The 14,803-nt window shown below is 37.5% G+C and overlaps 1 protein-coding gene across 1 annotated transcript in view; it reads left to right on the forward strand.

Moving 5' to 3' along the window:
* The first annotated feature begins 13,820 nt into the window (after positions 1-13,820).
* Positions 13,821-14,803, forward strand: part of il34 (interleukin 34) — a 65,619-nt gene continuing 64,636 nt past the window's right edge. The window contains 1 exon segment of the mRNA XM_030137519.1: positions 13,821-14,098. The gene's annotated coding sequence lies outside the window, so the exon portion shown is untranslated.

The following is a 14,803-nucleotide window of genomic DNA, read 5'->3' on the forward strand; positions in this document are numbered from 1 at the left end:
ATATAGTGTATTTCTATCCATTTTCAACTTACAATCGTAGACTGTGTAGAATTAGACAAAAGAACTGTGATGTCTGCGATTCTTGACTTTGTTACTGGGACTTTATTACCCACCTGTCAATCACCAAGGCAGACGATGCCTGGATTCAATGTGTCCACATACTTTTGTCCATATAGTGGATGGCTTAGGTAATTATGCGATGAGGTTAACGATGTTCATTCTGTCACAAAAAGTAGAAATACTCATACAACGTCTTTATTACAAACCACTCTGTTGTTTCTGTATTGCAGTTTTTTTTTTAAATTCATTTTGTTCATTTTTATTGATTGATTTATTTTGTTCATTTTGTTGCCTATTTAAATATTTTTTCTTAATTTTATTCACATTACTTATTATTCTGTTGATTTATTATTCATTTTTGTTCATTTTATTGATCACTATGGCTGTTTTTGTTAATTTTGTTGCTTTAATTTACTCTTTTTTTTCAAACTTCATTTTAGTTAATTTTTGCTCATTTTTTATGTTTGTATTTTATTGTACTTTTAAATTTGTCTGTGTTTATTTTATTTATTATAGAGTCTCCATCCACTTTTCTCCATATTTAACCTTTCTTAAGTGATTCATCACCATTTATTATAATTTTACCCTCTATATTTTGCATTTTTCAGTGTAAATCAGGTATCTTCCTATATTTAAATCACTGATCATGTAGATGTTTATAAAAACTAAGAGTAAAGTTGAGGATCATTAAATCAGAAACAGAGAAAACTGAAGAAAAAGTGACTTTTTCAGCAAGAATATCATTAACTGAACATAAACCCAGTGTGTCCATCCACTGTCATTGATCCAACTCCATGGGTTTTCCTGGTGAATCGATGTTGTAGAAGATGATGATGTTTCCACGGTGACTACGGAGCCTCTGAACGTCCAAATGGGTCAGATCTGATGACCATGAAAAGATGAAGAACTGTATTTTACACCAATTATTTACATGTATTTATAGGATTAGTGGATCAGCAGGTATTAAACAGTTTAGATGGTTTTGGTTGGGGCTGTTTGGCTCTTTATGGGTTAATATAAGGACAAGTGCAGATTAACATTATTAACATTCTTCAACTTAAATGAAACAGAAAATACATATGGACAAAGTGACTTTTACAAAGAATGTCCATCGATCCAAAGTCCAGTCCTGTGTAAAAGTCTAATACCGCCTTTGTCTTTGTTGTTTTTCAGGCTTGAAATGATCAGACAGATTTATTTCTCATTCTCTTTCCTTCAGACACAAAAAAATACATGAAATCTGTGCACAGCTTTAAAAGACACACAAAAACTGAACTAAATGTCTGGTAAATGTCAGTTTTTTAATTCAGTTTTCTCTGTTTTGATATAATAATCTTTGAATTTACTCTGAGCTTTTATGAACATGTACATGATTAGTGAATTAAATACAGAAAAAAAAACCTAATTTACACTGAATAAATGCAGAATACAGATGATAATATAATAATAAATGGAGATAAGGCACTTCCAAAAGGTTAAATGTAGAGAAAAAAAATGACAAAATCAACAACTTATCTCAATTTATAATAATATAATCCTCTGTATTTTGCATTTTTCCAGCAAAGCACGTATTTTACTATATTTAATTTACTATGTAGATCAGAAATTATTATATCAAAACAGAGACAGCTGAAAAAAGTGAATTTTTCAGCGAAAATATATCATTAGCTGACTACACTACTAACCCGTAGTGAAAGTGGAAACAAATGCGAAATACAGAGGAGAATATTAGAACAAGTTGTGACAATATACCTGTTTTCCTCCATATTTAACTGTTCATAGGTGATTTATCGCCATTAATCATCATATTATCCTCTGCATTTTGCATTTTTCAGTGTAAATCGGGTATTTTCCTATATTTAATTCACTGATCATATAGATTTTCATTAAAACTAAGAGCAAATTTAAGGACTGTTATATCAAAACAGAGGACACAGAAGAAAAAATGACTTTTTCAGGATTTTATCCATTTTTTCTGGTGTTTTTGTTCATTTTGGTGCTTATTTTATTTTTATTTTTATTCATCTTAGTGTTTATTTTTTCACATAATTTGTTTTTCTTAAAAGTTTTTATTCATTTTCAAAACAGAGAAACCTGCAGAAATGTGGCTGTTAAAAATATATCAGTAATTGAGTTTAAAAACTAACATCTACAACCACTGTCATTTATCAAACCATGTGATTTATCACCATTTATTATTATATCAGTGTCTGCATTTTGCTTTTTTTGTTATGTAATAATAATAAAATTATGTATTTTTCTATATTTGATTCACTGACCTTTTAGAGAAAACTGAAGGAACAATGGACAGTGAATGCACCACGGCTGACCTCCATCCTCTCCCGGTATCCATGGTGTCAGTGAATGCACCATGGTGGACCTCCATCCTCTCCGTGGTGTCAGTGAATGCAACAAGGTGGACCTCGATCCTCTTCCAGTATCCGTGGTGTCAGTGAATGCACCATGGTCAACTGGTTTCCTCTCCGTGGTGTCAGTGAATGCAACACGGTGAACCTCCATCCTCTCCCAGTATCCGTGGTGTCAGTGAATGCACCATGGTCGACTGGTTTCCTCTCCGTGGTGTCAGTGAATGCAACACGGTGAACCTCCATCCTCTCCCAGTATCCGTGGTGTCAGTCAGTGCACCACGGTGGACCTCCATCTTCTCTGTGGTGTCAGTGAATGCACTGCAGTGGACCTCCATCCTCTCCCTGTATCCTTGGTGTCAGTGAATGCACCACGGTGGACCTCCATCCTCTCCCGGTATCCATGGTGTCAGTGAATGCACCATGGTGGACCTCCATCCTCTCCATGGTGTCTGTGAATGCACCACGGTGGACTTCCATCCTCTCCATGGTGTCTGTGAATGCACCACGGTGGACCTCCATCCTCTCTGTGGTGTCTGTGAATGCACCACGGTGGACCTCCATCCTCTCCGTGCTGTCAGTGAATGCACCGCGGTGGACCTCCATCCTCTGCATTTGTTCAGTTCAGGTAAAAACCTTCTTTGTGAAACTTGTAGATGAAATGCTCCAGTATTTTTGATGCTTTTTACACCAGTTGTGTCCATGTGTTGATGGGATTAGTGGATCAGCAGCTGTTAAACAGTTTAGATCAGTAGATACTTCAGCTCACTGAAGACTGTGTAGGTTTTTTAAGGGTTAAAACTCTAATATGACTCCATTAAGTCACTCCAGTAGGGTGTCATGTACCACAGGTGTCTCCTAGTAGTAGTTGTTCCATGTCCAGATACTTCTGACACCAGATTCTGGTAGAACCTCTTCTTGATCCAACTCTTTAGTGTTTGTTGAGGCCTGTGGTCGGTGCAGATCTGAGGACAGCACAGACGTAAACACTGAGTCTTTTCACAGCTCTTCAAATGGGACGAGTGCCGCTCTAATTGCTTTGCAATTGAATGTTTTCCTTTCCACATTTTTCCGCCTTGGCCACAGTGGAGGCACTTTGAAGTGTGTGCCAGGTATTAAAGGTTTAATAAATGCACATGTGGACAGGAGGCTCATGGACTGGACACAGATTTAACCCTTTAACGGAGGAACGATGGGAAAAAGGAGTCTTAATGAGCAGTTTTTCCAAAATCTATTGGACTTTTTGGCAAAATGTTGCTTCATTTAAAAGTTGTATAATCACCCAATAAAAGGTGAATAACAAACAACCTGAAACTTCTGAAGAAAAATAAGAGCAATTTTAACAATATTATACCTCAGTTTATCCTTTATGCCTGAGCTTATACAGAATAATAATAATAATAATAATAATAATAATAATAATAATAATAAAAGAAGAAGACGAAGAAGAAGAAGACGACGAAGAAGAAGAAGCTGATGAAGAAGATGACGAAGAAGAAGACGAAGATGAAGACGAAGAAGACAACGATGAAGAAGAAGACGACGAAGAAGAAGACAAAGAAGGCGACGAAGAAGGAGAAGATGAAGAAGAAGGAGAAGATGACAACGAAGAAGAAGATGAAGATGAAGAAGATGGAGAAGAACTTTATATAGCATCTTTAAAAACTGAGTTTACAAAGTGCTTTGACAGACAAAGCAAAAAGTGCACAACAGCCGAATACAAACATAGAAAACAACACAGTAAAGGAGATGAGTACAGCAAACACGAAAACACGACTGACTGTGAATGCATCGTAGTGCAGAGGGCAGAAATAACACAACATGAAGCTGTCAGATCAATGCAAAAATGAAGGAATGGAATAAAAACAACATCATGTCTGTCAATATAAATGAATAACTGAAACAGGGTAAAATTAAATATTCAACATTAAAAAACATTAAATATTAATATAATATAATAATATAAATATTACATGAAATCTTTATTTTAAAAAGGATATTTTAAACAGAAATGACTTGGTTGGGCCTCCTTTTACATTTTTTATTGATTTTATGCAATATTCTAATTTTCTGAGACGCTGAATTTTGGGTTTTCATTATCTGTGAGTCATAATCATCAAAATTTTGAGAAACAAGTCTTGAAATATTCCACTCTATGTCTAATGAGTCTATATAATATATGTCACAGGTGTCAAACATGCAGCCCGGGTCCAATCTGACCCATAGGATGGATTTGTGAAATGTAAAAATGACACTGAATAAATTATCAATCAGTGCTGTAAAAATCATTTGAATTCAGGTTCCACATACAGACTAATAAGATGTCAGTTGGGTCAGACCAGTAAAATATTATCACAATAACCTATAAATAATGACAACTGCAGATTTTATCTTTGTTTTAGTGTAAAAAAAAAGTAAAATTACATGAAAATGTTTCTATTAACAATTTATCATTTTACAAAAAATGGAATAACCACCGGAATATAAACATCCTGAAATGTCTTAAGTGAAGTAAAGGCAATTTTACCAATGTTCTGCTTGTTACTAAATGTTTTGTGTGTTTGTAATTGTCATGTAAATTGTAATGCACATGTGTAAATTATAAATTGATAAACTGAGGTATAATATTGTTCAAATTGCACTTGTTTTTCTTCAGATGTTTCAAGTTGTTCATGTTATTCAGATTTTTAAGGAAACGTTGTAGATGTAAACATTATCATAATGTAACTGTACTTATTTCATTGTTCTTGTTTTACTGGTCTGGCCCACATGAGATCATATTGGCGTGAAAGTGGCCCCTGAACTAAAATGAGTTTGACCCCCCCGATATATGGGTTTCACTTTCTGAAATGAGTGACAAAAATATGAAACTTTTTCATGATATTCTAATTTTTTGAGCTGTACCTGTATATGTGGAATAATACTTTATCATATACCTGGAAAACATCAACAAACCAGCACTTTTTTTACATCAAACTCCAGAAACAGACCTGTGTTGTGTTTGAAGGCCAAGTGTTTACGGTGTGTCAAACGGTTCATGGTTGCGTGTAACGGCGTCCTCCATTAGCGTGTGTGCTGTGAAGGCGGCTCCAGTTAAACCTTCTGTAACTGTGAACAATGGAAAACTGGAGCTGGACACAACAGCACATCCAGTTCAACCACACAGTCCTTTACTGGTGGCCACTAAGCATTTTCACTGAAGCTGAATCACTTCTGTTGGTGGAACGGAGGCATTTCTATGGTCTGACCGTTCTATTCATGCATGGACTTTTTTTTCGGTTGCACCCACTGACCTAAAATATTTAGCAAAAATTACAAGAAAAAAAAATCGCTGAGGTCGTGATGGTGCAATTTGGACCCAGAAATAGTTACACTGGTGCTAAATTTATACTTGTGATGGTCCACCAACTCTGCACTGGGTCAACGTTCACCATGATATCAGTGTCCGTTCAGTTAAAGAACCAAAGTATTTAAGGCACTGGAACTGGAATGTATATTTAGAAATGTTAAAAATATGATCTGTTCACCCGTTAAAGATCTAGAGCCGATCCACTGAACCGTCACTAAGTCAGCTTTTATAAATATAGAAGTGTCTGTCCTCAGCCTGTTGGACCACCTTCCTCATGTGTCTGTCCCTCAGGTCCAGTCAGGGTCCTGGTTCTGTCCTGTGTAGACCGGTCACCTGTCCCCCTGCTGACACAGGACTGTGGACAGAACCATCACACATGTCATGGGCCTATCTGGGTCCAGGATAAGGACAGGGGACCAGGTACCGTCTACATCCAGATGACAACACTCATGGTATTTTTCTGGTGCAGATCAAGGTCAAGGTCAAGGTTACTTTATTTATACTCGTAGGTAGGTTTGTTTTGCAGTCTAGGTGATTGCCTTGGCATTACAACAACACACACATTAAACATGCAAGACAGGCACTTGATCACGCTTACAGACAGGACAAAAAGTGCTCAGTGTTCCACCATTCATCTGTATAGCAGCATGGATAAGTAAAAGAATAAAATAGATAAGATCAAATAAATAAAAACAAGATGCAATAAAACACAATAAAAACCAGAAAAGATAAAAAACAATCCGGGATAAAAACCAGGATAAGAACATAAAATTTAAAAATTGAAAAAATTGAAGTCACAATAATAATAAATAGAGCAAAGAAATGGAATAAATAACTAAATAAGTTAGTAAAGTGCAATGTCACTATTTCTTATTGAGCTCAGTGACGGCGACAGGAACAAAGCTGTTTTTCTAACGCTGTGTCCTGCACCTGGGACTAAGAACCTCCGTCCAGAGGAAAGGAGCTGAAATTCACCTGGTAAAGGATGGAAGTCATTGTTAAGAACTGATGCATCCATCCTCTGCACCTGTTTAGTGTACAGGGAGGCGGGACAAGACTGGGACTCACCAATCAGGCGACTGGACCATCTCACTATTTGATTCTATGAGTTTCTCTGCAACTGAGGTCTGACCGAACCACGGCACCAGACAAAAAGAGAAAACAGACTCAATACAAGAACGATAAAACAAAGTTAAAATGGTTCGGTCAATGTGGAAGTGTGCCAGATTATAAACGTTTGGCGTCCATACATGTTTCATTTCAAGAAATATCTGCGTCCAAAAACTGGGTTAAAACAGTGTAATACGTATGCCACACCTATATGTGGCGCTGTTCACAAACACAGACAGAGCTGCAGGATACACTGAAACCACAGAAGAATGCACTGAGCATGTGCAGGAGGTTACAACCAGAGTTTTCTTCTTCTGGTCACATGGTTCTATGGCGTCATGGTTTCCATACAGTGGTGTTGTGCCTATCCATACGCCAACGCCAGGGCGGAGCTGGGAGGTTTTTCCGTTATGGGACTCGTTCTCCAAAAATACTGTTTCAGGACACCAATAACACCGGTGTCATGTGGACGAAAGGCCCGAACGATATTACTGTGGCAACAAGAGGACAGTGAGTTCATGAACAGTATCTGTGTGTGGCTCTGGGACAACACCATGTCCTTACTGCTGACTGACACAGGACAAATGCTAACATCTGATTGGCTCTGTGGAAATAGACACACCCATATTTCATGCCACAGTACTGTAGCAGTAGACAGTGCCTTATTACACTGGTCTACAAGTTTTTAGAAATGATTTGCTTCAGAGATTAAATGTGCTAAATGTTACGTATTTTAATAAGATTAATTGGAAAATAAATGACAAAAGTGCCGGTTTGCTGATGTTTTCAAGGTATATGATTAAGTGTTATTACACATATATATTGGTTTATGTACATTTATATAATAGTTTTATAACTCTTCCACTAAATAGAACCTGTAAAGTGAATGTATTCTAATGTGCAGACAGTGTTTTGAAGTAGATCTTGTAGCTCTGAGACAAATATTCCTTTTGAGTCAAACCCATTCTCTCGTTAATTCTTGAATTTCACATTTTGACCCAAGGCTGTATCTTGGAAAGTTCAGCCAACCAGCATTTTTGACTTGATTTTTCTTTATCAGTGACTCTCATGTGGTAAAATTTCATCACTTTTATTCTGGAAGCATTTTCCTTGTAGACCAGTGTAATACTAGAAAAGCACTCGGAGAGCGCAGACCTCCACCAAGGCAGATGCCCCCCCCCCAATCACCACCAAAATTTAATCATTTATTCCTTGTGCCAGTTTCAACATTTCCTGAAAATTTCATCCAAATCCATCTGTAATTTTTTGAGTTATCTTGCCAACAGACAAACAAACAGACAGACAAACCCTGATGAAAACATGACCTCTGCTGTTCCTTGGTGGAGGTAATTATCCTCTACCTTTTGTATTTTGCACCAACAGCAGGTGTATATTTTTCTATATTTCCTTCACTGATCATGTAGATGTTCATAAAAGCTCAGAGTAAAGTCAAAGCTTATTACATCAAAACAGAAAACTGAAGAAAAAGTGACTTTTTCAGTCGAATAGATCATGTCTGTATTTCTGTCCATTCCCTTGAACACACACAGATGGGTTTGTCTATAATTATAAACATGATCATTTTTTAAACCTTTATTCTTCATTTGCTGTTTACTACAGAATATGTATTTATATTTGTTGCAGTGTCCTCAGTCATGTTTTATGGTTCATACTTCAGTCTGGGCGACAAACCAGTACAAAAGGCGCCCTCATATGACTAAATGGAAATAATCCTGAAAAAAACCCTGCTGTTCTCCTACGGGCTTTCCCTTCTGAGCTCAGCAGCCAGTGTGGTGGGACATACAGGCCTGTGGTGGAGCTTTGGCCTGAGCTGGGGCTGGAGCTGGAGCTGGAACTGGAACTGGAGTCGGAACTGGAACTGGAGCTGGAGCTGGAACTGGAACTGGAACTGGAGCTGGAGCTGGAGCTGGAACTGGAGCCGGAACTGGAACTGGAGCCGGAACTGGAACTGGAGCTGGAGCTGGAACTGGAACTGGAACTGGAGCTGGAGCTGGAGCTGGAACTGGAACTGGAGCCGGAACTGGAACTGGAGCTGGAGCTGGAACTGGAACTGGAACTGGAGCTGGAGCTGGAGCTGGAACTGGAACTGGAGCCGGAACTGGAGCCGGAACTGGAGCCAGAGCCGGAGTCGGAGCCGGGCTACAAGAATGGAATATCTGACCATCATACAACTGCACAGGCATTTACCCAGAAGATGAAATGACCATGGATGGATGGATGGATGGATGGATGGATAATGGATTCATGGATGGATGGATAAACGGATGGCTTGACGGATGGAGGGACAGATATACATGGATGGATGGATGCTGATTTCGTTCTTATATATTGTTTGTATTTCTATAATCTTTTGCAGATCAGTTGTATATATTCAATAGTTTGACAGATTTTTAAAGTCCTATAAATTCTGTCTACTGAACGTCAGTCTGTGTCTCGTCCTAAACTCTTGACCTCTGACATTTCTATCTTTTCCAGGAACATCTGTGGACAGTCCAACTGGACCATGCAGAGTCTTGGATGAGGAAGAGGAGGGTCCTGGTCCTGGTCCTGGTCCTGGTCCTGGTCCTGGTCCTGGTCCAGGTCCAGGTCCAGGTCCAGGTCCAGGTCCAGGTCCAGGTCCAGACCACCCCTGATGGATCATCTTCTTCACATCCTGTGCTTCTGCAGACTCACACACTTCATACCTCAGCGTCCTCAGCGTCCTCAGCTCCTGGACGTCTTCTTGGTGGTGAGAACCCATGTTGTCAGAGTCCAGCCGGACCTCAGTGTTTATTCAGACCTGTCACTGAACACTGTTCGATACAAGAACATGAAACAGAAGGTGTGGGGTCAGAACATCCACCCCACTTTGTCAGTGTCGGTTCAGTGACAGTGATTCATGGTCCTGACTTTTTTATTTGGGGTTAAAGCAGGAGAACTGACCGGTCTACGACGGGGGGGGGGGGGGGGGGGGGGCAGGAGAACTGACCGACGGGGTGGGGGGGGTAGGTGGGGACTGACCGGTCTACAACAGGAGGTGGTCAAACATATGACCCGTCATGAACATCCAACATGTTCACATTTTACAGCTGATGTGTTTGTCGACTCAGCAGGACTTCAACTACAGAGACTGACAGTGTAGAAATAGAATAGAATAGAATAGAATAGAATAGAATAGAATAGAATAGAATAGACAAAACAGTATAGAAATAGAAATGAATAGAATAGAATAGAATAAATTAAATAAAACAGACTAGAACAGTATAGAAATAGAACAGAAATGAATTGAATAGAATAGAAATGAATAGAATAAATTAAACAAAACAGAATAGAACAGTATAGAAAGAGAATAGAAATGAATAGAATAGAGTAGAAATGAATAGAATAGAATAAATTAAACAAAACAGAATAGAACAGTATAGAAATAGAATAGAATAAATTAAAACAGAATAGAATAGTATAGAAATAGAATAGAATAGAATAGAAATGAATAGAAATGAATAGAATAGAATAAATTAAACAAAACAGAATAGAACAGTATAGAATAGAATAGAATAGAATAGAATAGAATAGAATAGAATAGAAAAAAGAACAGAATAAAACCATGTAGAAACAGAACAGAACAGAAAAGGAGATTATAGAAATATAATAGAATAAAACACGATAGAATAAAACATAATAGAATAGTATAGAAATAGAGTAGAAAAGAACAGAACAGTATAGAAATAGAACAGAAGAGAAAAGAATAGAATAGGCCAGTATAGAAATAGAACACTACAGAAATAGAATAGAACAGAACTGAAAATAGAATGCGACAGAATAGAACACTAGGACAAAAGTAAACTAAGAATTGAACAAAGTAGAATAAAATAAAAAAAAAAGACAAAATATGAATAGACACAGTATTTTACAGTATCACCAGTATTACAGTGTGTGTCTGTGGAAGTCTAGAACAGTGCATTAGTTTATATATGCTGTATATACAGGTATGTTCTACAGGTCCAGGTCCAGGTGTCCTCTGTGGTCTGCTCTGGGTGCAGGACTGACGGTGTTTAGACCAACCTCAAACCTCCACCTCCCTCCAACTGCAAATCTGTCAGTAACTGAACTTTCAAAGTAAAAGTTTATGTTCTCTGGGTGTTTTTTTTTTTTTTGTTTGGCTGTGTGGTGGATTGTAGACAGACCTGGTGTTAAGTGAAACCACATGTGCGTCCCATAGGGTGCAGACTTCATCTACTTTAGTCCTAAATGGTTTCAGCTCTGGACCCTGAAGTGGAATCTGTTGTTGTGGACGTACACAAACCAGTTCAAGAAGACTGAAGTAAAAAACAACAGAGGACGAGGAAGTATTCAGAGCCTTTTAAAACTCCAAAAACTACTAAAAGAACTGAGGCAGAGTCATTCTGTTTTACAGTTAAAGGTCTGTTTCAGTTAAAGTACAGATGTTTTCTGAGTAAATGTTCCTGTAGATGATGAAAAGTACAAGTAGGGTCTGAGCAGAAGGAGTTTTACCAAGGTCTAGGATTATAGAGAAAAATTATACATGTAATAATTCAGCCACATGCAGCACAATATGACCTGAAATGATCACAAATACATCACATTGGAAAAATATAAATATATAAAATAAAAATATTTTATATAATACAACGATACCAACACCAATACCAACACCAGTACCAACACTAGTACCAATACCAACACTAGTACCAACACCAACACTAGTACCAATACCAACACCAATACCAATACCAATACTAGTACCAACACCAACACTAGTACCAATACCAACACTAGTACCAATGCCAACACCAATACCAACACTAGTACCAATACCAACACCAATACCAATACCAACACTAGTACCAATGCCAACACCAATACCAACACTAGTACCAATACCAACACCAATACCAACACCAGCACTAGTACCAATGCCAATACCAACACCAATACCAACACTAGTACCAATGCCAACACCAATACCAACACTAGTACCAATACCAACACCAATACCAACACTAGTACCAATACCAACACCAATGTCAACACCATTACCAATACCAACACTAGTACCAATACCAACACCAATACCAACACTAGTACCAATACCAACACCAACACCAATGCCAACACCATTACCAATACCAACACTAGTACCAACACTAGTACCAACACTAGTACCAACACCAACACCAACACCATTTGTTGTTTAGGTGTAAAGTTACAACATGTATTGTAGTATTTCTATGACACATGTAATAGAGTCAGAGTATAAAGTAGCATAATGTGATAATACTTTATTATAAATACGTCTGATTCAATAAAACACTGGAATTAGAAAAATGAACTCTTATTTTGATGCATTTTACTCCCATTAAAACTCTTTCCATGTCCCATTGTGTGTCACCACCAACAGTTTAGGGAAAGCAGCTGTAGATGGAACCAATAAACTGTGTGACAGATGTGGTTTAATTTTGGGTATTTACACGACAAATTGGATCGAAAAGTATGAAGGTTTGGGCTCCAACATGTCTGACCTTCCTCACTTTTGTATTTATTCACAAACACTGGTTTTCGGCCCATGTGTGGGTCACTGGAGGTTTTATTTGGGTCACACAATGATGATAATAAAATAATGAATAAAGAGAAATTTTAGAACGATCATGATTTAGAAAGTAGAAACTGCACTGTAAAAAAAAATCTGTAATTTAATAGAATTTTTCCTGTTTATTTTGCAGATTTTTCCTGTATTTTTAAGATACAGGAAAATATAAATGAAATTACAAAACTAGACTGATTTTTACATGTCAAATGTAAAATAACATGAAAAAACTGTAACTGTGAATAACCATAAAATTTCCATGTTTTAAAGGGGTTTTTTTCACATAAAAATACAGTTAAAATACATTTGGAAATGTATCATAATTTCACAAATATTTATTTTCTCTTTATGAGATTAAACTGTTAATTTAAAGTTTAATACTGTAAAAAAAATAAAAAAATAAAATGAGATAAAATTACTGACAATTAACCGTAAAAGAAGTATTTGTTCTGTAAGTTTAACCAGACTTGTTTGTTAATTGACAAATATCTTGTGTAATCACAGGAGGTTTCACAACAAAAATGTTGAATAAATGTATTTTTGTGAATGTATAAAATGTATAAGCACTGATAAACTGTCCAAATACAGTTTCTATCAGTGGATTGGACAACTGAGTCTCATTGAAAATTTTATACATATATTCATATATATATGTATGTATGTGTGTGTGTGTGTGTGTGTGTGTGTGTGTGTGTGTGTATAAATTGATTGGTTTAATACATGTAAATATTCTTTATTAAACATTAAAAAGTAAAAAAAAAAAAACAAAAAAAAAAAACAAAAGGCAAAATCTCATGTAAAGTTAGGGCAAAAAGCTGTATTTTGATTATGAAAAATTACTGTATTTTTATGAAATGGTTATTTTCCATTATTTAACAGTATTTTTTTCGGCATCCCTGCTGCCAGAATATCACCGTGTTTTGTTTTGACGTTTTTGTTTCTTTTTTACTATTATTATTATTATTATTATATTTATTTATTTTTTTTACAGTGTGTAAAAAGAAAAATACGCACGTTTTAACGTGTATGAAGCAAAACATGTGTTTTATTAAATATGTTTCGGTTGTTTTATTCAGGATATTATCAGGTACCATAAGGTCAGGAATGTGTCTGTGCATCTCAGATAAGCAGAGCTCAGTATTAGATAAACTCAGCTTCGCAGACGCTGCTTTATTAAATTAAATTCATATCTTTTCTTCTGTTTCCCGTGGCTCGTGTCTTCTTGTGGAAAAAGCCTCAGAGGTGTGTGTTGCGTGTCCGGGGGTGTTCATCTACTTGGGCTTTTATTTTGAAGTCACCTCGTATTCGTCTTTTTTTTTTTTTTTTTTTTTTGGTGCGCGTCTGTGACTTGACGCACTGAAAGGACCGTCACACCAGCCTGTTGCGCACTTGGCGGCGCACACGCAGACGGAGCGCATCGCACCACGGCCGCGCGGATGGACAGAACTACCATGGACTTGTCTTAAACACTTTCCTCTGTGGGTTTTTTTTCCTTTTCTTGGATTGCTGTCGTGCTCGGCTTCTTTTAATTCCACAGACGGTGCACTTTGGAGCGGATACGCACATCTTTGCGCATCCTGGACCCCCTTTGGCACACAGGATCTGAAGGTGCGTCTGTTCCTACACATGTATGTCCATCTGAATGTATGCGCCTTCTGTCGCTCAGGTGTGCGCAGCTGCGCGCGGGTCCCTCCGGGTACACAGCACTGTACTTTCACTTTCACCAGGTGCGAACAAAAGAGTGTTGACCTGGAGCTGGGAAACAGGACAAGTATTTCTTGGCTCAGGTCTGCGTTCATTTGTGTATCCGTGATCCTCGCACCCAGCCAGCATGTCCAGTTGGGCTGCAGATAAGGGTTCCATGTGGGTTCGTCCGCAGGTTCCATGGTGGTCCACATGTGTTTACCCATATCAGAATCAGACATCTGAATCTATCATATTATTTATTTTTAACACTATTCATCCCATGATATTTATCTTTCATGTCATTTGAACTACTTAACCCTTTCATGCACAGTGGTCAGTCCAGTGGTCAGTCCAGTGGTCAGTCCAATGGACAGCTGTTCAAAGCTGTTCTCTTGTTGTTTTAGTTCCACATCAGCCAACACAGTGGACACTCGTGCACCATCCCATACACTGACATTCACACCAGGACTGTAACTGCTGTTCTTGATCATCAGCCTGATCTGCAGTAAGATGTTAGAGAGTTAAAAAAAAACGGTTAAATGTTATTAGGCTGTAATTAACAGTTTATTGTGCATATTGTCTTCATGCAGGTATGTTAAAATGTGAGAAAACATCAGATTAGCAGCA

Source organism: Sphaeramia orbicularis, chromosome 6, assembly GCF_902148855.1.
Source record: "Sphaeramia orbicularis chromosome 6, fSphaOr1.1, whole genome shotgun sequence".
NCBI lineage: Eukaryota > Metazoa > Chordata > Actinopteri > Kurtiformes > Apogonidae > Sphaeramia > Sphaeramia orbicularis.